This window comes from Corapipo altera, unplaced genomic scaffold (genome assembly GCF_003945725.1).
Source record: "Corapipo altera isolate COAL_440 unplaced genomic scaffold, ASM394572v1 107b, whole genome shotgun sequence".
In the NCBI taxonomy this organism is placed as follows: Eukaryota; Metazoa; Chordata; class Aves; order Passeriformes; family Pipridae; genus Corapipo; species Corapipo altera.
In genome coordinates this window covers 2,480,736-2,505,151 of record NW_020884951.1, presented here as the reverse complement: position 1 = coordinate 2,505,151, position 24,416 = coordinate 2,480,736, and positions in this window count along the sequence as shown.

Here is a 24,416-nt window from a genome sequence, read left to right as displayed (position 1 = left end):
TTATTTTTTGCCAATCGGTGCAAAGCCCATGCACTAGACCTGCATCCTGGTAGCTGACCCAGATAGATACACGTGCAGTAAATCTGGCCTTTTGCAATATCATTTCCATGCTTTTCTTGGTGCACCACTGTCCCAGTGGAATGTGGAACATTCTCGAAGGGCAGTGTTGCACAGGGCCAGCCTCCCCTGTGCAGGCACAGTGGGGAGTCTTTTCCAGAGCAGAGGAGGGTGAAGGAGCAGCATGAGCAGGTGCTTCTAGTTCTGTTCAGGAAGCACAGTAAGTCAGTGTGTATCTTACTGAGAGCAGTAAGAGACACTTGAGTGATTATTATCCTACAGAAAATACTTTCTATTGGCCAAACTTTGTGCATTAGCATTGCTGATCCTTTCTGAAGTGCTGCATATCAGTGATTCCAAGAAGCTCAGCAGAGTAGTATCACATAATCTCTGTTTTCCAATAAACTGAGGTGATCAAAGCTGGAGGGTAAATTGTAGGTGTTTGGGGAATGCCCCACTCAGAGCTGACAATAGACTGAGCACAGGATGCCATTGCACACCCCATGCCAGGGCTCCAGCCAGACTGATCAAAGGGACGGAGGCTGCACCTCTGCCCCCTGTGACTACCCTGGAGCTGGGATTCCAGCCCTGCCCGTCCCAAGGCACTGAGTACTCAGAGCTCCCAGGGGTCATAAAGACAAAAACAACTCAGTCTGAAAGTCAGTGCTGAGCAGCTGGTGAGAGGGAGAGGCCACATTCTCAAGGAGAGGGAAACCAGCATTTTCCATGGCGTTGGCATGTCTGCAGGGCTGGTGCGTCTCCCTCTACCCTCTCCTCCATGTTCAGCAGGGCTCCCTCAGCCTGGTTCCACAAAACAGCACCAGGGTAGAGAAGGGACCTGTCTAGAAAGTCTTGCTGGAGAAACTTCTTTTTTCTTAAGGACATTTGCTACATCCCACACAGGTTAATCCAGCACTACATAATAAAGAAAAAAACATTATAAATGTCGATAGGGAGGTTTCCCACACCTATCTATGTGCATTTAACTAAAAAGAGCCTGTCTGGGCATGCTGTAAAGCTGGGAGAGCAAAGAGATTCCTCTTCCAGCTTTGGCATTGCTGCAGCCCTCAGGTCTGTCCCACTCCCTCAGGTCTGTCCCACTCCCTCAGGTCTGTCCCACTCCCTCCACACCGATGGTCTGAAGGAACCTTGAGTCTGACCCAGACACTTGAGGCAGGTCAGGTTGAAAGACCTACATGAAGACACCAAAGGGCTGGGTAATAAGCTGAAGTTTGTTAACGTCATTTAAATACCCAGAAAAAACCCCAGTAACTTTTACTTTGCTGAGATAATTTTTTACTTGAATGAGAAAACAGGAATGTCTTGGCTTCTTGGCCCAAAGATGCAGGTGTAACTGTGATAGGTTCTGCATCACCCTTTGGTATCTCTCTTCTCTATCACTTCTTTCTCCAGTAATCAGTCTTGAATACAGAAATAATTGGGTACTGTAATTAAATCTCATTCTGTGTAAGGCAATGATTTAATTGTGACTTGTGAGTGTCAATAGCACTTTGAAATAAAAAGCTCAATCAGTGTGAACATTGTGCATCCTGTACTTCCAACAGCTATTTTAATGCTTAACAGTTAATTCCAGTAACAATCAATAATCATGGAATTGCTCTTGCAGGAGTACAACACAAAAGGGACTGCTCCTTTCTATTTGCTTATTAAAACTGCATTAACAAAAAATACCACACCCATGTTTCTCCCTGTTGTGCCTGGCTTTACACAGATCCATCCATGAATCTCTAAAACATCCCCACCCAGTATCAAGGAGATAAACCCACCCTAGATTAAAAAAAAAAAAGAAAAGAAAAGAAAAGAAGATGATCATCATTCCACAAATTTTAGTTCCATTTTCTTGATATTATATAGGTAGAGAAAAACCTGCAGTCACACTTATAAACTTGGTGTAGAATAAACTTTAAAGAAGGGGAAAGAACCCAAACCCACATTCTGGTAGCAGTGAGATGTTAATAAAAGTCCTAAAAAGTTATTTTCAAAGAACTTTCTCCTAACACATTATCACAAATTGCTTTGTTCAGAGAAAAGAATTGGTTAAATATTTCACAGGAGGATGAAATACTGAGTTTCTTCAAGAAACAGGAGAAGCAAATGGAGGCAACTGTGTGTGCCTCGGGTTACAGCTGGATGTTACCTGCCCCGCATTGCCAGCACCCAGAATTTCATCACTAACCATTCACTGTTCAGATTTTATTTGCAGTCCCAGGTGCCAGATGACCACGTCCAAACCAACAAATTGATTGGTTGTTTGGAAAGCAGAACTTTTAAGCAAAGGTCCCCCAGTCCCACAGGATAACAAAAAAATGGTCCAAAAGCTCAAAACCAATGAATTGTTTTTTCTCCACCAAGCTCTGTTCAGAAAGCTGAATAATGAATGATTCTGAAGCACTGTCCTGTCTTCTGGCATTTCAGAGTCTCCCCAGCGCCAGGAAACAGCTTCACTGTATTTTCCCTGCAGGAGCACCCCGGCAGCGCCTGTGTCAGCAGTGTCCCTTTCTCCCCCGGGTTCCCAGCAGAGCGGGGTTGTGTCCCCTCGGAGTCGCTCTGTCCCGGCAGCCGCGGGTGAGCGGCGTGGGGAGCGTCACCCAGCGAGGGCTGACAGGCCCCTGGTCGCTACCGGTGTCGCACAATCAGCCACATCAGCGACAGCCGGAGAGATCCGACGTGACACCGTCGTGGAAGGCAAAGCTCCAGGCTGAGCTCGGGCAGGATCTACCCGTGTGCTGCTTGCAGTGAGGGACTAGAGGGGCTGGAGCAGCAACGAATAGAGCACGTGTGTGGATGTCAGGATGCTGTTGGGAGAGATGAAGAGGGATGTGGAATGAACCCCAGTAACAGTCTGCTGGCAGGGCTCGAAGGCAGCTTGTTCTCCAGGGACTCTGCCTCACGGTCTGTGCAGGGAATGCCTGCAGCCTTACGGAATTGTTTGTGTTAGGAGGTGAAAATGATGATGTGAGTCAGATTTTCTTCAGCTCGTTCCCTCCCACTTACAGGTGTTGAAAGTTCTCTTTCTGTAAACGTGGGAAAGGTCAGCTAGCAGTTTCTATGCCGGCAGTTTCCAAGCACACTTTCCTAGGCAGTTCTGTGCCCTGAAGCCCTTTTTGTTCTCTCCTTGCATCAAACTCCAGTGAGTTCTGAGGCTTTCCAGCTGCCTCCTTCCCCAACACAGACAAAGCTACAGTGGCCCATGAGCACTGGCAGCCAGTTTCCTAGGAAAGCATGGGTTTGGCACATTTATTTCTTGTTTAGTGCTTGCAAAGCAACATTTCATCTCAGGTGACAGTCTCTGTTCTTACTGTTGTCACAGGAAGGTGCTCAGTGTTGCCTTCTCTTGGCCAGGACAAGGGGTACCACCTTCCCTGTTAGTCTGAGCAGGATCTTTATTTCCCAACACCCTGAGTGCGTTCATTAACCATCATTAGTGTTGTTTGGTCAAATGGCTCCTTTGCCCTGGGAAGGAAGACTTAAATTGTGATTTCCACCATTCCTAAGGAGCTGCATGAAAGAGGGTTTATTGTTCAGTGGAAGGTACTCATCCCACTGTTACATGGCTGGAGAAACAGTGGAGTGAGAAAATTACTTATTTTCCAAAAATGGATCCTTACCATGCCCTGTAAGTGAATTACATGTTGGAACATGTGCACAAGTCAGAGATAATAGATATCCTGACTTCAGATCAGAGTTTACAACAAAATAAAGCCAAAATATAAACCCAGTAGAATTGAAACCCGAAAGGGACAAGCATCTATTAGTGGTGAAAGAGCAGAAGGCAACAGAAGGTAGTGTTACTGTCATGGGGGAAGGAAAAGACCCAGATCTGAGGAGCTGGAAGCAGCAGGACTTGCTGACTGATTTCTTTCTCCAAGTTCTAAGCAAAGTCCAGCACGTGACAAGGCAATCAGGGACATGGAATGCAAAATTGCTTTTTTTGAAGCTGAAGCCTTTATATCAATCTCACACACCCGAATCTGCATGGATCAAACCAATGACCTGTGCTGCCAGTCAGGCCTTGCCTGCCAGTGGTACTAAATCTCTATGGATGTATGCCTGGGACTGGCTGCTTCCCTTTGGAACCTGCAGCAGGGTTGGGAAAAGCCTAAAGCTCTTGGAGCTGGTGTGGAGCAGGACCAGGGGCTGCTGGATGTGCTGCACTGACCCCTCTGACTCTTCTGGAAGCAGCTCAGCTCTGCCAGAGGCGGAGAGGGTTCTGAAAGCAGCAGCTCCTTGCCAGTCCTTCCTAATTCCTTCCTTCTGTGCCGAATCCTGAGGCATCAATGAAATCCTGCCTATGGCAAGAGAGGAGATTTTGTAAGACCGGCAGATTCCTGCTGAGGATCCCCAGAAGGGTGCTCAGGTGAGCCAAATACACCTGGGTTGGTCTGCTCAGAGAGTCTAGGACTCGAGCAGCCGCTCTGGAGCAGCCGCTCTGCGGGGAGCTGGGAGGGCAGGGAAGCAGTGCTGGGGGTCTGCAGCATTCCCTGTGCCAGGACAACGTGCCAGGCTCGGGGCTTGGGCAGGAATTTCCAGCCTTTGGGAAGGAAGACAAAGAAAGGAAACCAAAGCAAACCCAGAGGACCGTGTGAATTCCTGATCACCACTGAGGGGAGTTCAGAAACGTGGGCCAGCCAGGGGCTGGATGTGCACCGTGACAGCCAGACACCTGTGTCATGGAAAAGGCATCCCAGCCTCCTTGGAAAGACATCTGTGCAGAGGAGAACTGATGGGAGATACGAGACTGCCTGAGGAGTTTTGAAGGATGGCAGTGTGGGAACTGAACAGGGTAAGGAACTGTTCCAGCACAGCAGTGGGCAGGGAGACACTGGTGACAAAGGTGCTGTGTAGGGATGAATGAAATCCTATGGAACTCACAGTCTCCAGAGCCCGGGAGCTCCTGATACTGACACAAAACAATCATTCCCTCCAGTAGTGTCTAGGTTTGACTGTCACTTTAACTTTCACAGAGTTACAGAGGATTTAAAGCCGGGAAATTTGATGTCACAATAATGAAATCACAGCACTTCCAGGGTTAAGGGAACTGCAGGAAATAGGATCAGTAACATGTCTTTGTGGGAAGGTTCTCAAAAGGAGGAAGCAAAAGAAATCTGGGGGTTTCTGTGACTCCTCGCTTTGCTGCAGAAATAGCAAAGGTAGGAAAAACAACAACAAAGACAAAAATTAAAGGTGAATTTAGTTCAAGGAGAATTACAGATATTTTAAGCACTTTAGCAAAGTATATTGAGATGAGAAGCACTGAACTGTTCCCAGCACCACAGGTTTACCCCACCCTGCCCCTTTGCCCCAGCTCAGGCACACTTGGGCTCCTTTGGTCATCATCAGAGTTTGCTGTTGGGCAAAAAGGTGTGGGGCCATGAGAGCTGCATGAATACAGGTGAGACTGAGAAGATGGAAGCTGAGTGAAGCAAAGGCTATCACCAATGCTTTATGTTGATCCTTTGTGATCTGTGTGGAACGTCCATGGAAGCAAGAGAAAGCAGTGAGCAAAGTGACCAGACCTGTTCATGTGCCAGACAGTTTGAAATTAGGCCTGTGCCCTCCTCTGAGACTTCTCAATTTGCTGAGAGTGGAACAAACAGTCCTAAAGTTTACTTTTTCTTTCAGTTCTTCTGCCTAATTTTCTCTAGTCTTTCCAAGTATTGGCATCCTGCTCTATCCCTCTCGGGCAACCCTAGAGTCTGCACAGAGATTTTGTGGTGAGAGACAGTCCATCAGCATGCTGGAATATTTGTGAGGTAGTGCCATTAAAACCAATACAAAAATTTAATGGCCCTTTAGTTCCCACTTTTTTTTTTAATTCTCCACCACCATAGCATGTTTCCTCTTGGTGGAGCAGTATTTATGCTCCATATTTCATGCATAAATTGCAGTCAGTTGTCAATTCAGAACAAAAGCAAGAGAGCAACATTACTCATGCAAATGCTTTATCTAAATGCTTCCCTCATTGCTCCTGAAAGGAAAAGATGAGACAGTATGTAGCCATAATGCCCATCTACAAAATTTCTGATCTTTAGTCATACTTATCAGGCACACACTGCTTATGTGACTCTGCTGGATGTGGATTTTCTTCCTACTGCAGCAGTCCATGCACATCACCCTCGGAAGGATGTTCAAATCAAGTGCAGCATTCCCAGAAAGATGCTCCAGGGTACATCCAAAGGGGGGAAATCTCAGAGAAATAATTTGCTGTCAAGCTGAATGAAATAGCTTTATAATTAAGCTTTAGAAATTGCAAATTTTATATGAAAAATAGTCTAAAATTAGGATCACTCATAATGGAAGTGGTAGTGGTTTTTCAGATATATTTTTTCATCTTTTTCTTCAGCAGATGCTCAAGGGTGTCCACTGTAGTTCAGCAAGTACAACAGCAGAGCTCTGGGGTGGGAACTGGAGACCTGGCTGCATTCAGTGACTTCTTTTTTTTCTTTTCCTCATTATTTTGCTTTTAACCTTTGCCCAAAGAAAATGCACCAGTTTCCTTCCAGTTAGGCTGGAAGGAGCACCCATGCGCCCCTGTTGCCCAGGCAGGATCAGTGATTTAGATGATTCCCAAAGGTATTTTAACCTACTTTAAACACTATTGTGACATCTGTATGTTTGCTCTTCCCTGCACACACAGAAATGTGCATGTCTGTTCAGGTACTTTCAGCAGGGCAGCATCCTGTTCCCAGCTCTGTGCACGCACCCTCGCAGTGCTGTCGGTGAGGTCATCTGGAGTCCGTGATATAAGAACCCGGTTCCTTGGCTGCTGATCCTCCACACTAAACTGTTGTTTTGGTACCCACACTGTGTCCTTACCACCGACTCTCGGAACTGCTGTGCTGTGCAGTGCTGTGAGATCTGCCCAGGATCCCCTTCAGCAAACAGAGGCTCCAGATGCTGAGGGAAAAGCCCACGGAAGCTCCCGGGAATTCCACACTCAGCAGCTGGTGTGTGAAGCTGCAGCAGGTGACACTGTGCAGCTCCAGGGCCGAGGGTGTGACACACACACCTTGGGCTCTCCAGGTGGGAGCTCAGGCCACCTGAGGACATGCAGATGTCAAGAGCCAGGCGAGTCCCAAAGGCACCATCGTTTCTCCAGCGAGCTGCACCTGGGCAGATTTTCTCTGGCCCTGCAGAAGGACCACAGCTCAGCACAAGGTCCTTAGATCTTCTGAGCTGGTCCAGCAGGCATGAGTTCACCTTTCCCTGTGTGTAGGAGATGTAAAGTGAGGTGTTAGAGAGAAGACTATTAATACAGAGGCACTGTAAGTTAGGTGGTCAGGATACCTCAGTGAGAGGCACAATTAAAACTCAGTCACAGCAGCAAGAGATTTGGTGGCACTGATACTCCCTGACCAGCTTGAACATGGAAGACTTATTCCATCTTTTAATTAAATCCCAAATGAAGCAACACGACTTTTTTTGCTGCAGATTTCCTGATTTAGACACTGAGCAGAGACAAGAGTGCCCAATCAGAAAATTATCCTCCGGTCAAAATTACTTGTTTGATGAAGATCCCGGACACCCAGAGCTCCATCCCATTTTAGTCCAGCCTACAGCTGAATAGATTTAATCATTTTCTGCTTTTTCTCTGTTCTCACATGTAGCTTAAAATTCCTGATAAGAAATTGAAGGAAAATAACCAAAAGGGAGGTTATTGGCTTGGGTGAAACTAAACAAGTCTGGAAGTTTTCTTGGAAACTGAGATCCCAATAGCATCCTAAGGGGAAAGTTTTTCCGACCTATTTTGGATATTCCAGCAACAGGAATGTCAAATAAGTCTTTGAACTGTCTGACATTCTTTGTCTGTTCAATATGAGTAGTGTGTGATCTTCTTAGACTGATGTCCCTGTAGCTCAACTAAGTTTTAGTAAAGCCTCAAATCAAACACTTAGTGGAGGCTACTCTCCAAAGAAGACAGGAACTGCTGGAGGGTCTGTAGACAGAGTAACAGAAATGAGAAATCCTTTAACTTGCCTTTATAACCTACAGAGAACTGCAAATCTGTGCAATGCTGTTGCACAGAAGGGAATAGTCTGTTCTGTAAGCTCATGATGGGTAAGACAAGAAATAGTATGCATAAACTGCAGTGAGAATAATTAAAATGAGACATAAAACAAAAAAAGGTATTGACAAAATGCAAAGAAATCCTTGGAACAGATTGTCTGGGGACATGGTGAAGTCTCTGTAACTGGAGATCTTTAAGAACAGGTCAGGAGTACTTGGTTTTGATTAGACTTGGTTTGTGGTAAAAGATGGATTATCTGGTCTCTGAGGCCCTTCTGGTTTCTGTGAAGCTGTTGTTTATCTTCCATGGTTGGTGCCCTGTGCTCTCAGTGTGCTGCAGGCGACTCAGCAAGGAGGGTGGACTCACTTCCAGCCACTGTGGGGGAGCAAACGCTGCCAACGGTGAGTTGTTGCTGTTTACAAAGTCTATGATTGAGAATGGAGACTGAGGATTTTTCAGTGAAATCATCAAGGACCTCTTGGGCTCATGTGTAAGATGTTTGGGGCCCAATAGAAGTAGAATAACTTAGATGTTCTTATGAAACCTCAAAATCATGTATGTTTTTGCCTTTTTTCTGCAACTGCTGGCCAGTGCCATTATTAATTTTCTAGAACAGCCTTGTCAGGTTGTTTGTCTCTTTTGAAATCCTGATGCATCCTAAATCCCACTCCCTCCATGCAGCAGCAGTCACACAGTATTTCCTGTGAGCTTCATTGTCACTTGTGAAATTTTGCAGGCTGGTAGCAGTGTCTAGTGTTCCCTTGAAAATCCATGGGGTGTTTTATGATTGACCAAAAAGGTTTGGAGTGGTTATTTTGCTTTTCTTAGAGGTACCCTAATTAACTTGGTGAGTACAGACTGGCCAGACTCTGTGCAGCTTTCTTCTTGGTGATGACAAAATGTTTATTCTCAACAAATGAGAGTTGCTTTGGGGGAAATAATTAGGTAGTTTTGCCAGCTGTGCCTCAGTCACCTGGTTGTAATGCTGAGTGATGTACACACCCCACGACACCTCAGCTAAGTCTCTAATCCCTTGGGTTTGCAATGACACACTTCACTGAGATGAAACCAAGAGCTCTGTGGAAGCTGTGCCTGAGGGAACAGAATCTTCCTGAGCTGCCTGTGCACATGACAGGACAGAAGAAGTGACATCTTATTTCCCTTTGAAGAAGTGAGTGAGACAGGTCGGTAACACAGGCCTGTACAGAGCACTGCTTGAAGGTGGAAGAACCAGGAAAAATGAAAAGAGGCAAAGAAACTCTGTTCTTTCATCGTGGTACAGGGTTAATCTCAGTGCTATGGCTTGGAGAGACACTGTCTCCACATGCAGCTGCACCACTTAGTTGGTTGCCTTCCAGTGTCCCTAGGAATCTGTATCACTTCTTTTCTCATGGATTTGAAGTTAAAAATTTATCCAGCATGGAAGAAATGGACCAGAATGGACTCTGTAGTTGTGTGGTCAACGAAACAGGCACCAAGAAAGCATTTAAAAGGCATCTACCAGACTTTTCAGGCAGAGATTTATGCCATGCCATGCCATGCCATCCCATTCCAAAAGCTGAAGTAAAAAATAACATAGCCAAAAATCTGAATGATAATAATGACCATAACCCCCACATCCTTAGGACATCCCCTTCCAGGACCGACCCAGCCGAGCCGAGTGTGCTGGGAGAGGCTGCAGCTCTGGGCACGGGCCAAATCACTTCTCTGAATGACCTTTTCTTGCAAACCATGACAGCTATGGAAAAAAGAAAATTTAAAAGTAAATAAAAGCTTGCAATGGTTAGTTGATCAAAGCTATTGCTCACCCCTGTGGCCTCAGCAGAAAGCAATGTTACGGCCTCGGACTGGATGGATTTGTTTGGTGAGGTTTGATGGGAACTGATGGGTACTCTGTAGCCCAAGAAATTAAGGAGGAAAAAATAGAAGGCTTTTTCCCCCCCAGTGGTTCTTTCTTATATTTGTGAGGCTTGACTTTTGTATGTCCCATACGAGAATTTCTTAGTGGATGTTAAGTAATACTGATCTGTATAAGAACCCAGACTAGAAATGGCATTGACTGGTGCCACAACTCTGTCTTGGGCAATTGTTTCAACATGTTTATTTTAGAAGTAGGTTCAGTAATTAAAATTCAAACTGGAGCAGGTGTTGAGAAAGAATTGGGGTGTCAGGGATATACAGTCACCCAAGCTATACCAGAAGTACAGGCTTCCATATGGGCTAGACGTATCTGAGTTATCTTCAAACTCACTAGTTTGAGGGCTAAAACAAACCTCTTTGTGCAGAAATGTGCCCTGTTCCTCTTCCAGTAGGAATAGATAGGAGGAGGGAAAACAACCCAATCACCTTCTGTGATTGTGTTTAATGAATTTCTGAATGGGACTGTGTGATTTGGTGATGGAAATTGCAAAGAACTGTACTTAATGACTGGTGATATCTCCTGTGTTTTCTCTTCCTGGGAATTTGTGTGAGCAGTCTGTCCTTTTATTCTAGACTGGAAAGCCTTGGAGCAAGGACTGTTCACTTTTAAAAGGCATAAAATAATTAACCAGTTCCACAAAATAACGACAACGCTGGAGTTTCTCTTCTAGTACACACCTGGTGGGCAGGAGTGGGGTCTCTGAAGGAAGAGAAAAACATGCCAATAGGATTCCCTCTAAGATCTCTATGTCCAATGTGTCAGAAAAATTCAGTAGTCCCTCATTGTCACCACATTCCACCTCTGTGTCATTGCAAAAATTTGCAAAAACTGATAAGAATTGCGTGTCTGAAGGGAATGTCTGGGGGAGCATGGAGGGGAAAACAACAGTTCTTGCTCCCAGAGAGCCTTGTGACCCTCTGAGCACATCAGGAAACTGAGCTCTCCAATATTCTGGCTTTAATCTCTGAGTGTATTCACAGACAGAAGCAAGATGATGTATTTTTGTCTTTTAATATGGGGAGAACAAACAGAGAAAAAGAATGAGTATGGAAATACTGTGCAGGTGGAGCTGTAAGCTTGTGTGTACGTGAGAAGGACATAATACACCATCCTGATGGAAGGAGAGACTCTTGCTGGCTGACAACAGGGAGTGCTGTCTCCAGTACAAGCAATTTAGGGGTCAGCAACTGATCCCTCATGGGTCAGAGGTTCACAGCCCAACTAATCTAATCCAAAAGAAGCAGAAGTGCCCAGTCACACAAGGCACAGAGTGGTATAAAAGCACAGAGCCACTCAGATGCACTGCAAGTTTGGGAGGGGACTGCAGAGGGAAGGGAGCTCCTGCTGTCCTGCCACACCACCTCACCCTGTCCCTCAAATACAGAGTTTTGTAGCTTTCAGTTCCCTTTTCAGGCAGTTACTGCTTCCCCCACATGAATGAGCAGAAGCTGGAGGCCAGAGCTGGAGGTGGATGGGACTGGGTGGATTAGCTCTGGGACACAGGCACACCTATTACATGATAACTCTCTAAGTGTGACAGTGCCAGGAGTGGGACACTTGGGGACAGCAGCCCCGGGTCTGTGGGAGCCTCAGGTGTCTGTGTGTGTGCACAGGCAGGTGTTAAAGCAGGGTTTGACCCCGAGCTGCAGCTCACGTCTGCCCACCCGGCACAGGCCCGCGCACAGCTCAGCAGAGCTTTAGCCTGAAGCAAACAGAACTCCTATCTCAGATCATCAGCAGAGAGAATCCTGGAGAGAACAGCCTGTTCCAGCACGGATGCCCAGCAGAGGCATAATGAAATGCCAGGGCTGAAACCTTGAGCTACAAAACTGCAATCCAGGAACATGACAGGTTTTTAATGGAGGGGTGGGCAGCCGGTGGAACGGGCTCTCAGGAGAGAGGTTGTTAATTTTTCAGCACTTCAGAGAAGTAAATTAGGACTGGAAGCTTTTATGAAAGATGTCTGGTTCTATGAGCAGTTATTGAGCTTGATGAGAGTTTATTTGCACAGCAAGGCAGCCTGTGTCCTAATATAATTCAGTGCAGGTATTCCTGGGTAAAATTACCACAGCCTGTGTTTCAGGGATCAAGCGAGACCCTGGCAGCAGCCTGCCTTGGCCTGGAGGGATGCAGGAGTGTGGGCAAGGAGTGTGCTCTTACCACAGGCAGATGGTCACCACCATTGTGGGACATTAGGAGGGAATGTGATAATGCACTCACCATAGCTGTGTGAATAAATAAAGCCAGTTAGCAAATGCATGAAACATTCACAACACATTCTGGTTCCTGTAACAGAGTATTAATAACTGTGTTAATTAAGCAGTATGGAAACATCTTCCAGGGTCATAGATACAGAAAATTACAATGGCAAGATATTGAAATACTCCTTTCCACAATGCTTTTTGTAAAAGCTCCATCAATTTGATGACATTTACCTTGTATTTGACTGTTTGCTAAGAAGATTGGCTTTGGTAACTCTCTGAAGAGCCTCAGAGGACTATGATGACCGTGGAGACTCAAATTTCTTTATGATGTGTTAGAAAAAAGAAACTTCCCAACAGAAACTCGTCTCTGAGGCCAGGTGTGGTTGGTCAACCAACCACATACATGGATCATTAACACATAGATAGAAATTGGGCATTTCAAACCTCACAGTCTTAAGCCAATAGCCTGGGGAAGAACAGATGTTTCCCTTATCTTGTGCAACAATTTGTACCTGCATGCTTTGGAGTCAGTGGAAACAGTGTATTAGTCATTCTCAAAAACTGTTCCTGGTACAAGCAGGAAAAGAAGGCTTTCCCAGTATTTTACTGTCTAGACCACTGCAAATGTTTATCCATTTTCAGGACCCATTTTTCAGTGACTGTTAAGAACTCCTGCCTTGATTCATTTTCCCTGTGGTTTTGTTTGGAATGTGGGCTGGCTGATGTTGAACTGGGGAAGGAAAATATTGGAGTTACAGCACCTGGAAACACAAAGAACCCATGAAATCATCCATTCATCCATCTTCCTATCCATACTTAATATTGTGGTGTTCATTTCTGAAAGGCTGTTGGATGGATTTTTCAACCACTTTCAGTAATAGATAACTCCACTGTCTTAAAAGCACATTGCTGTGGAGAGTTTCCAGATATTCCATCTTGACAGTGTTGTCTAGAAGAGAAGAAATTCATCTTCCAGCCACTGGACCAGTTCAGTGCATGGTGACCAGCAACAGGTCTGATTGCCTGCGTTCCTGCCCTGCTAGAGCCCCAGGAGAAGCTCTGTGAGAGCCTGCAGAAGTGGGAAGAGGTGTCAGAGAATGGTGAACATACTTAATTTTCTACGACATTTAGTGGGCTGAAGGTTCCTGATTTCATCCCAATTCACAACACTTGAGTGGTCCTTTAGGAAAGGTTGAAAACTGCAGGATTTTCCTACTGTAGGTTTCCTTTAACAATGTCAGCACATTTCCGTGGAGCCACATCTCTGGCCTGTGTGGATGAGCAGTGGAGGACATTTTGTTTATATTTAGACTTGTTCCAGCTATGAAATTAGTAGAATAAATAAAGATAGAAGTACAAAGTACAAAGATTAAAGGGATTTTAATTTGGTACAGGCACCATTAATAGTTTATTTACTTTGTGTTCTTGGAACTTGAGCCATCTCTTGATAACCAAAAATGCTCCAGAGCAGCTGCAGGGAGCAATGGGGAGAGGAAGACAGAGCCAAAAGCAGGAGAAACTAGGTAACCTGGGACAGGTATTGCAGCCAAAAGCAACGGGCCACATCAACACACTCTTGGCTTTGACTGATGTGGATGGAAAGCTGCAGAACCCACAGAAGGGAGGTCAGCCATGAGCAGCATCAGGAGGGTGTCTGATGTTGCTTTGTGGATTATTACTAGAATAAAACCAAATTAAATGATGCCACATAGTTGGTAACAACACAGTCCTCTTGAAAATGTGTTAGAAAGCATTTCCTCAGCCATGACAGAGGTTAAGACAGAGTCAATTCAGCCTGACCTCTAAATATGCACGTGATTTTTATGTCCTTGCCCAAGACTGATGAATGTTTGCATTTGCAGGAGTCCAGGTGAGTCAAACTGGGGCTGCTCCCAGGAATTCCTTTCTCAACAAGGTTTTCAACCTTTACTGCTTTGGGGGTGAAGACCCAACATCACTTCCACTGGAGGTAGAATGTTCACAGCACCCTAAACCTTGTCAGGGAACCACCTGAAATTTGTGCTCACAGGTTCTGACATCTGTGCTGATTTATCTTTCCTAAACAATGGTGCTGACATGAATAAGGCATTTTACTGAGGCAAAAGCAGCATTGTTTTATCAGGCTGGCCAGGGGCAGCTGGTGCCTGCAGCAGATCCAAACTCTGGCTGCTGCAGTTCGGTGTCAAGGCACCTTTACCCTGAGTGGGAAGGAGAGGAGGTTTCCCCACCTGTGCCACTGGACCACTACTCCACCTCCGCTCATTTCCATGTCTCACTTATCTCCCATGCAAAGTGAAATATTTCCCAAAATCATTTGAAGGATGTAGAGCTGGTTCAAGTTTGTGAAGTACTTTATCATTGTGGTTGGAAAATCTCTGTGGAAAAGTTGATGCCATTCCTAAGTGTTTTCAACTTTTTACTACCTAAACTCAGATGATTTTTGATTTTTTTTCCTGTGTTTTTGTCTGTATTTATTGCACATATTCATCAAGCTGCACTTAGAAAGTCTGATGTAATCACAGCTATGATTGTGAGATGTGATATTTTCATGGTGTTTCATTTATTATCCTGGATACTGGAAAGGAATGCCATCTCACTTCTGGCTTTAGAACAAGACTTGCTTTTGTTTTCAGTCAAACTAACATTCTCACAGAATATGCCGAGTTGGAAGGAACCCACAAGGATCATCAAGTCCAACTCCTCTCCCTGCACAGGACCAACCCCAAAATTACACCATGTGCCTGAGAGTATAGTCCAAATGCTCCTTGAACTTCTTCCATTTAATGTTCTCTTTTCCCAGTCTCAAGAAGAAATTAGCAAAATTTAGTTGTCAAGGCTTCTTTCTATTCTTAAGGAATTCCAGGAAACTCTCCTACTAGGCCTCAGGGAAGTGGTGGTTCTGGTATTTTTCTTACAAAAATCAAAGTCTTTTGTGGCTTGACCATATGAAGGCTTGTCTGAGTGTAGCTTTGGGTGCTCGTTGAAAGGTAGGAACAGACGACTGGAACCCAGGTCAAGGCCCAGCACCTGGAGATCTGCAACCACATGGAAGAGCTCTGATGCTTCCATTCACGTGTTTAGGAGCCATGGAGTAAATTTTATTCCTGCTTTACAGTGAGATCAAGCAGCTTGACCAGGGAAGACTGTGGAGAAGCTGGATTAAAAGTTTTAACTCCGGTGAGCGCTTGGAAAAGAGTTGGAGAGCATGCTGGGACCTTGCAGTTCCTTGGCATTTGGATTTGCAATTCATGTGAAGACTTTTCCAATACTTAGTGAGCACCATCAAGTCAGGCCTTGAGCTTTGAGATTTTTGCCAGAAAAATCCCAACAAAGGAATTCCTTTTTCTTCAGTGCTTGACAGCTCTCTGCCAGACACGTAACGTTCTGTTCCTTGTTTGTGGCTATCCCAGAACAACCCCAAGCTGATGACTCAGCAGTGTGTAAGGGGGGAAGTCTCTTTATGCAGCTGCATTCTCTGCAGGCTCCAGCGAATACCTAGATCCTCACCAAGAGCACAGTTTGCTGTTGGTACTTCTCCAGTCACTTCAGGGCTGAGTTTTCATTGATTACTGCTTGCAACCCAGAAAAAGGAGAGATTGCAGTATCCTAACAGAGTTCATGAACTTAAAATCACAAGTTGGATGAATCAATGCTATAGAGAATGACTCTTTCCTAATGATCCAAATATCTTAGAAGCTCAATTTCCCTTTTAATTTAGAACTTCTCTACCACCAGTTTCCCATGACAGTGACTGAACTCCCTCCTTGGAAAGCAGCAGAGCTGACACAGTCCTGGGGAACTCATGGCCACAATGAATGAGCTGTGGATCTGTCATTCTAGAGTTTCAAGGAGGAGGTTATTAATTAATTTGTTCTGTGCTTTGCCTGGGATTATCTTAGGTGATTTTGATTGTCTTTCCAACCTCCGGTTTTCCAAATCAACAAAAATCTTGGAGATGAATGGTCGCTGTTGTCTCTTGTTGCTGCTGAGACCTCAGCTCCTATTTCACTCTGACATTCAGATGCTTTTGCTACCAGAATTGTTTCCTGCTTTGCAGCAGAGAGAGAATATACAGTTGTGGAGATTTCTCTTTATATTATAAAGGCTGTAATATCTCCAAGGATGGAAACTCCATAGCTTCTCATGGCAACTTGTTCCAGTATTTGATCATCCTTAAAGTGAAAAAGCTCTTACTTAGGTAGGTATTTTAGAATGTGCCCAAGTGTGTATCTTATTTTGTACCCAAATGTACATGAGATATAAGCTCACACCTTCTCTCCATGTCCAGTCGTGGAGGACAAGATGGAGACAAATAAGCAGCACTTTTCCCTGATCCCTGTGATGTAGCAATTTTTCTTATTCGACTGTCATTGCCACCAACACCAGAGACAAGCTGTTAGCAGACATTCCCCTAGATATCTTGAGGCAGAATGCAAGCTAAGGAGTACTGAACTTCTCATGTCTCTGAAATTAAGAGATACAGAGGCAGTTAAAAAAACCCCACAACCAAAACCAAGAAGATGTATGGGCTTGCAGACTTGCCACAGCACTATGCCTATTTCAATAGCTTTATTTATTACCAGAATTTTGGAACGAAGGACAGAAGCATAAACCAGAAGATGATTAAAGAGTGAGCTGGGGATGCTTAGACTCCTTTAGAATAAATCTGAATAATGAACAGTATTTATTATGTCTGTTTAAAGGCAAGCTAATAAACACAAAGGACAAAGCTTCACTACCAATTAGTTGTGGATTCTGGTTTGTATTTGTGCCTGTGTCACCCAACCACAACCACCTAAGCTCTCTCCAGTTGCTTGCTAGAACAAGTACTTTTCAAGCCCATGATTTCTGCTCAGGTAGGAGGCAGATCTACATTCAGCCATTGTCCACAGCTGCAGACCCTCAGTATGCCCCGTGCTGGCAAAAACAGATAGTTCTTCCCAAGAAAAGCTTACTCCAAGCTGAATTCCCTACTCTGATGCCTTCTTATCTTCTGCCAGCATCAGCTCACTCATATGCCGACCTCAAGTGCCCCTCTGCCTACCTGGGGTTTGGTTGTTGGTGCATCCCTGTGGTGCATTTAACCCTTCTTTCCCTCACAGCCTGCGAGCCCATGTTGGGTTTGCAGATCCAGACTGGTTCCTTCTTTTCAGCATCTCACCGGGGGCTTTGGCTGTGCTTCCTGAGGAGCCCAGAGCTGGGATGGGAAGTCAAGGAGTGCAGTGTGGCCTTTGCTCTGGTCACAGCAGCCCCAAAGCCCCAAGGCCTCCCCGTTTGCAAGGAGCGCTCAGAACTGGGCACAGCGGGGGGAGAGAATCTCCAGCATCGCTGGCCTGAAACACAAGGGACACAGATCAGAGGTGTGATGATGCACAAGGTACATCCTTGCTATGCAGGGTCAATACTCTGCCTCAGTCCATGGCAATTTCCCCAGTAACTATTTCCCAGGCAGGAAACAGTTCATATTGCTGTGCCATTTGCACAGAGAGCCTTGTGGCACTGTGTGTATCCTGCCTTGCCCTGTTGGGGTCTGTGGCAATCATTCACACTCACAGGTAAATATTTTCATCATGAGATATCAGAGATAGCTGAGATTAGTTATCAGTGCTGGATACATTCAGCCATTTAGAGTGATATCTTTACCTACAGTTGATTGAGTTTGGACCAGTGCTCTCACTCACCACAGAAGTTAGGAATTGTCAAGGCCAAAAATAAACGCTATTGATGTGCAAACTCCCCTGCGGAGAAGTCACAGCTCAGCACGTTACGTACAAGCAATAAAAGGGTTTCTATAACCTGCTGCCTACCTGACAGAGATTTTTAACATGAAGTCACCTGCATACAGTTCCAGCCATTGTCAGCTGCAGGGGAACATCACACGTGTTTCTGCTGAACAACCTCTTCCATGCCTCGGTGTTAGTGAAGCCCTGAAACAAAATCCTTCAGTTCACAACATTTTAACATCTGAGTGTAATTACTGAGCTGTCAGCTCTCACCAGACAGTGGAGCTGCTGCAGAACAGCCTGGAGGTGGTGTTGGGTAGAGAGGGTCAGAGCCACAGAATTTGCAATTGGACTCCTCCAGGGTTCAAGTCGGGGGCATGCCTGGTCCTCCATACGGACACAGATTTGAGATTCCATCAGTTCAGAGGTGTCCAAGCTTAGTTTCCTTTTGAGTCTCTGCAAATGATGTCCCACACAATCTCCTCAGCATCATTTCTTGTATGTGCTTGGGCAGGAGCAAATATTTCTGAGTCTGAATTTATGGATTTGTTTTCACATCTTGAACTTTGATCCACTTTTCAGACTCTGGCCATACGTTTTCCTTTCTCTCCCTGTTTGCCTTTGACTTGCACTATTACCTTCTGAATTTACAGCCTGTTTATGTTGGTCAGCAGCTTCAGAAACTGTCCAGGGCTCCCACCCTCTAAGCACTTGGATGAATCTTTGCAAGATGATACTTGTTGTCAGTGTTCCAAAATACCAACCAAACTGTAAAGTTTTACTCATCTCATTGAATTTAGTGGCCATTTTGCAGCGACTGCAACTTAGACAAATTATAGTGTTTGCATATTTATTTATTTGTTTTCATTTCTGATCTTGGGATGGATATTTTCTGCTGTTTATTTCAGAACTTGGAATCCAGTACATAATTAGAAACTGGATTCCGTGTACATCATTTCCCTGAACACAGTAGTGTTTCTCATTTAGGAACAGCCACGCACCCCTCTGATCAGAGGAAGAAAGTCCCTCTGTAATTGCATGTACCTCACAGGGCCGGGGGACCATGTTCTGACTTCTGGCAGGCCAGCATGGAGTACATGACCTTGGCACCTTACTTTTTTGGTCAGCATCTTAATTCCAGGGCTGGGTCAGGGATCTGAGGATCAAGAACCTGAGGTTTTGTGTTCAGAGCATATTTGTAATACAGAAATAATGGTCCTGCAGTGGTGGAAGGAAGGGAAGGGCTGTTTGATGTGCGCTGTACGGTCAAACATCTCCATCTCATTCCTGGTTTTGGTTTGTCACATGTGGCTTGAACAAGTATTCATGAGTGTGTCACCAGCTCTGAGATCAACAGAACTGCTGGACAGCAGAGAGTTTTAGGAATGCTCTGAAGTCAAGAGCATTTTGCAACATACAACCTTTGCAAAGTAACATAGCTTTAAAGTTGTATTCACTTAATTTCTTAATCAAAAAGACAAGAGAGGAAGGAGAAAAAAACTCCATAATAATTTCTTTGTGCAGCATATGTGGCCCATTCCTGCCTCATCTGAGGAGGATGGAGGAAAAAAGGTGGTGGCTGGAATTCACTCCAGAGTCAGAGAGATTAAAGTAAGAAACAAGGACTCATTTTTAAAAACAAGGAGATTAAATCCTGGAACAGGTACCTCAACAAAGATCCAGTCTTTCATTCTTGGTGCCACATTCCTACCAAGTTTCTTTCTGGACCATGGGTTGAACTTGCTAAGATAAGATCTTTCATCAAATATGAACTCAATAGGATATACAGAATATCCCTTAGAGATTAGGAATTTATAGTTTATCATTATGAGAGCAGAACAGTCTTGAGTTCCAGATGTTTCACATCACTGTTTCTCACAGAATTTTTTAAAAAGCAGTTCTGCAGTAGGTTCATAAGAAAAAGGCAAAGAGAATTCTTAAAATATATCTCAACCTATCTAAGACCCTTATGGACAAACTTCCTGTGCCTTCAACCAGAGAAAAGATCTAAATAGTTTTACTGTTAAACTTTAGCACTTTCTTGTTTCTTGCAAGTGGACAACCACACTCACAGAAGCCTGTGCATAGCTGGAGAGGCAGCAAGTGCCTGGAGTGGTCTGGAGGACCTTTGTGTGTTTGAATTGCTGCAGGACATGCAGGAGTTCCCACAGGGCTTTGTCTCCTGCAGACACCGGTGGGGCTGTGTGAGACCCCTGCCACTGCCACCTCACTTACACTTCTCTTCCCGTGATGTGGGTAGGAGAAGCCATGTGTCCGGAGAAAAAAGAACATCCAAACATCTGACAAACTTTTCTGCCTACCCCTGTTGCCATCAGCTCCTGTTGAAGTGTCAAAGCAGCTGCTCAGCTCTTCACTCTTTTGTTTCCTGTTTCTGCTGAGGGTATCTCAGAACACTTCCCTGCCAATCCCATTTTCATTCCAACCATCCTAAGTGTTACAGACAGAATTTACAGTCGATTGAACTGCAGCTGTAGTTGATCTAAGGATTAAATTTACCTAGGGACTGCATTAGGCAGCAGGGACATTTCTGCATAGGGGTTCTTCTTTCCAAGGTCCCAACTTAGAGAAGTAAATGAGATTCGGGCCTGTGTGCAACCACCTGGCTGGGTGGGGAGAAGCCTTCTGTGTCTGAGTTTATCATCCTTGGCAGAACAGATACCGTGGCTGAAGGAAGCTGCTGCCGTGCCAAACTGCCCCTGTGGCTAAGCTGTCTCAGATGGGGTGCTCACCCCCAGCTCTCCCCGAGTTCCAGCTGAAATCCAACTTCTTTTGAATGCTGACAGCATGCAAATTTTCAAGGGAAATTCAGATCTCTAAGAAAAGTAACGTACACATAGGGTTGGGGTTAACATATACATGTGCCACATGATGAGTGTAGTACAAGCACAGGTGCTTGTGCTGCTTTTCTCCTGCTTACATTGGCTGTTGAGAATTAGACTAGGATTTAGGAAGGGTGTAAAGGCTGGAAACCCTGCTCTGGAAAGCACCTGTCTGGAAATAACCAGTCCTGAAGTGTTCCCTTGGACAGTACCGAGGCATTCCCAGCACTCACATGCCTCTCTCACCCCCGGCTGCTCTTTCTCTTGTTTGTTTCCACAAAAATGTCTTTCTTGCTCCTTTGCTCCCTGTTCCTGCCTCATGGCCTTGCAGTGACTGCGGGCTGCCTTGACAGAAGTCAGAAATCACTGGCTGGAATGATGTGCTTCACCAAGGTTGTCTTTATTTAGACAAGGTTTCTGCTTTCTGAATTCTCTTGTGGGAATGGAGGGATCATAAAGCAACTGCTGCACCTCACATGCCGGAGGCTACATGGGATGCTCAGGGAAAAGGGCCATCGACATTCCTACCTTGTTTAGCTTCTCTCAGCTTTTTACAAGGAAAACAGAAACTTCTGGATAATTTAGCAGTGTAGCAGACATATATTCTGCTTTGAATATATCTACTGTTGGGGGCAATCCTTCCTACAAAGATAGACAGGGCAGTGGCCTGAGCTCAGAAATCCCAAATCACTCCTTCCCAGAGCAGTGGCAAAGGAAATGTGTGTTGATTTTCCCTCCCTTCCCTGTGCACCAGAACACAGCAGACTGCAGCACAGACAGTGGTGTTGGGCAGCATGTTGTAGGTGTTAGTGTCTGAGGGGAGTCTAAGCCAGGTCAGCCCTTTCCAAGCACCCTACTTGTGAACAGTGTTCACCCTGAAGAGCTGGCACTCAGACACAGGGAACACTACAAACTGGAGGTTAAAGAGCAACAGAAAACAGACTTTCCCAGGCCAGTGACAAAGCCAGGAACAGAGTTCTGATTCCTGTTAAACTATCAACCTTTCTTTAATTTGTATCAATTGGGCATAAGAGATAGATTTGGGTTTAATATACGCAAATTCTTTACCTATTGGTAACATTTTCAGGTTAGGTGTCAAAGTTAACTCGAGGAGCTGAGATATGAACCAAAGTGTGCATAATAGGACACTTATTTTAACTGGTGACAGAACTCAATTCTGAGCCTGCTGCTCAGTGTGGGCTGTGCATGCTGATGAGCCTGGTCAGGAGGAGGATCTGAGCACAGGTATCGGGTTCATTTTCCCACGTAGAGGGGTTGGGATGGATATTTCATCAGTTCCAAAAGCTCTTAAGAAATACGGATGTTAAAAAATACTGGTTAGTGTGACAGAGCTCAACACGTAGTCAGAATAGAGTAGATTTCATGGGCTTTCAGCCAGATAAAATCAGGCACTGCTCCTTGTTTGTGTGCTGTGACAGTCCCCTGTGGCTCACTGAATCTCTTCCTTTCAGGGAGGTGGGAAACAGCAGCCTCAGGCAGAACAGACTGATTTGGTCAGATAAGGATTTAAATCAGCCAATTAATGTTGCTGATAATGCTGCCTAGTTCAGATTTTTGTATGCTGAAGAGAGATATTTTGCAGTAGACGAGTAATTCCTGACTCTGGAGCGGGATCTGAATAACGGGGCAGAACTGCCGTGTCACCACCTCCAGCCTCACTGGTGAAATGTCTGCAGCCTCACACCTTTCCTAAGGTGGAATTTGTAAATGTCCCTGGCAGAATCAGCCTTTCTGCCACGTTGATGTGATTTATGGGACGCAGATTCATCCCAGGTAATCCATAAGCATGAGTGTTCTCCTGACAGAGGAACAAAGTTACCGTCACACAGCCACAGTACATCCCTCCATACAAACACAATGCTCGTGGCTTCCTCCATTCAGCTGGACCCTTGAGCAGAATTTCAGTTGCATTGGTTCATTTTCTAAACACGAAGAAGTAGTCTTAAACCTTTTCATAAGTATCTGAATGGATTGTTGTTTTTTACACACACAGAGAAGAACCTGCATTAACACCTCAGAGGAACCTGAGGGCAGACAGAGAGAGGAGATGGAACAGCAAGAGCTGATATCCTTGCTGTCTGCTGGCTGTCAGCTCACAGCCCAAAGCTGTCTGTCACAGCAGTGGGGTGTGAAGTGTTGCAGCACTGGGAAGGCTGAGCATGCCCAAGTTCTCCCCTCACTCTGCCTCCGCCTCCGTCGGTGCTCTGGGGTCACTCACTCTAATCCCAGCCAAAACACTGGCAGAGAGTAGATGCTTAATGTAGAACCTGCAGTTGAATGGGGGGAAAGTTCCACCTCTCTCAGCATCCCTCTAACTAGGAAAATGCCTTGTTTGACCTGAAAGTTCCTTTGGACATGTGTGAGCCTGGTTCTGGGCAAGACAAACCGAGCCAGCCTGAGGAGCTGAGGCACTGCAGAACTGCAGAGAAACGGTGTCCTTGAAGTGCTGCCAGTGGGGCTGGTTCTGCTGGCTGGCATCTCATCTCAGTGACAGTGATGGCAGTGATGGCACTTACTTTATTCCACTGTTGTTGGTTTTATTACTGATATACTTGTAACTATTTCCTGACCTGGAGTCACCAAACCTGGAAGGGAGGTCCACATCACCGTGCCTAGAGGCTAACCTTGCTGGTTATATGCAAAAGGGAACAGCTCCCACCATTCCTGTTGATTTCTTTTCCTAGAAATGAATGCAAGATTTGCAGAGGAAACAAATTGTGTTGATAGTCTCAAGGACAGCAGCACAGCTGAGTCTGCGGGGCCTGGAATTCTGGCCCTGGTTCCACTGCTGTTCAGGAATTCTCTTCAGAAACAACTGATTAAGGCTCAGACTCCTCCTGCTCTAATTTCTGCTAATTTGGTCCATTCTCCATTTCTCTAAAACGGTCCTAATCACATCCCAAGTTAATTTACTTTGCTGCAGCTACAATCTGTTATTGCCACAAATTCCCTGAGCACAAGGGGCTCTGGGACCTGCTCCCACAGCTCCCACAGGCTCAGCAATGCCTGTTTGTCCTTGGAACTGTGCACTCAGTGATTTGGCTGCCGAATCAAACCCTCATGCACTGCTTTGCCCTTTTTTACTGTTTTGGGTACAAAGTGGAAACTTTGGGTTTCTTTTGTTGTGTGTTTTTAAACTTGACTGAAGAGCTGTAGAGTTCTAGATTATTCATTAACTTAAAATTTGTGTTTTTCTAAAGAAGAGGCAGAGGTATAAAGGAGGAAAACAAAGCAGCATTCCCCAGGCTATTCCCTGTGTGGTAATGAGTCGTCTGCAAAACTCCAACTACTGCACAGCACAAGAACCTGTCTTTAAAAGGTTTTTGAAATAAATCGATATTTGGACAAGAATTTTCAGTGCATCAGCTGAACTTCTTACTACAACTGAAAAAGAGGAGTAAAGAAAAAACCTCTGTTGGAAGGATGAATTCTTTGTGGTTCAGTGCACTGGAGCTCTGCCCTAAATGCTGCCCTCACCGATGGGCAGTTGCACATCAGTGGCCTGAATTTGAGAGAGTTCTGGAACTAGAATTGCCTTTGCAATAAGATCACCTCTCTAAGGCCCCTTAAAATAGCAGTTCTTTACAAATGCACCTCATTTCATAGAATCACAGATTCACA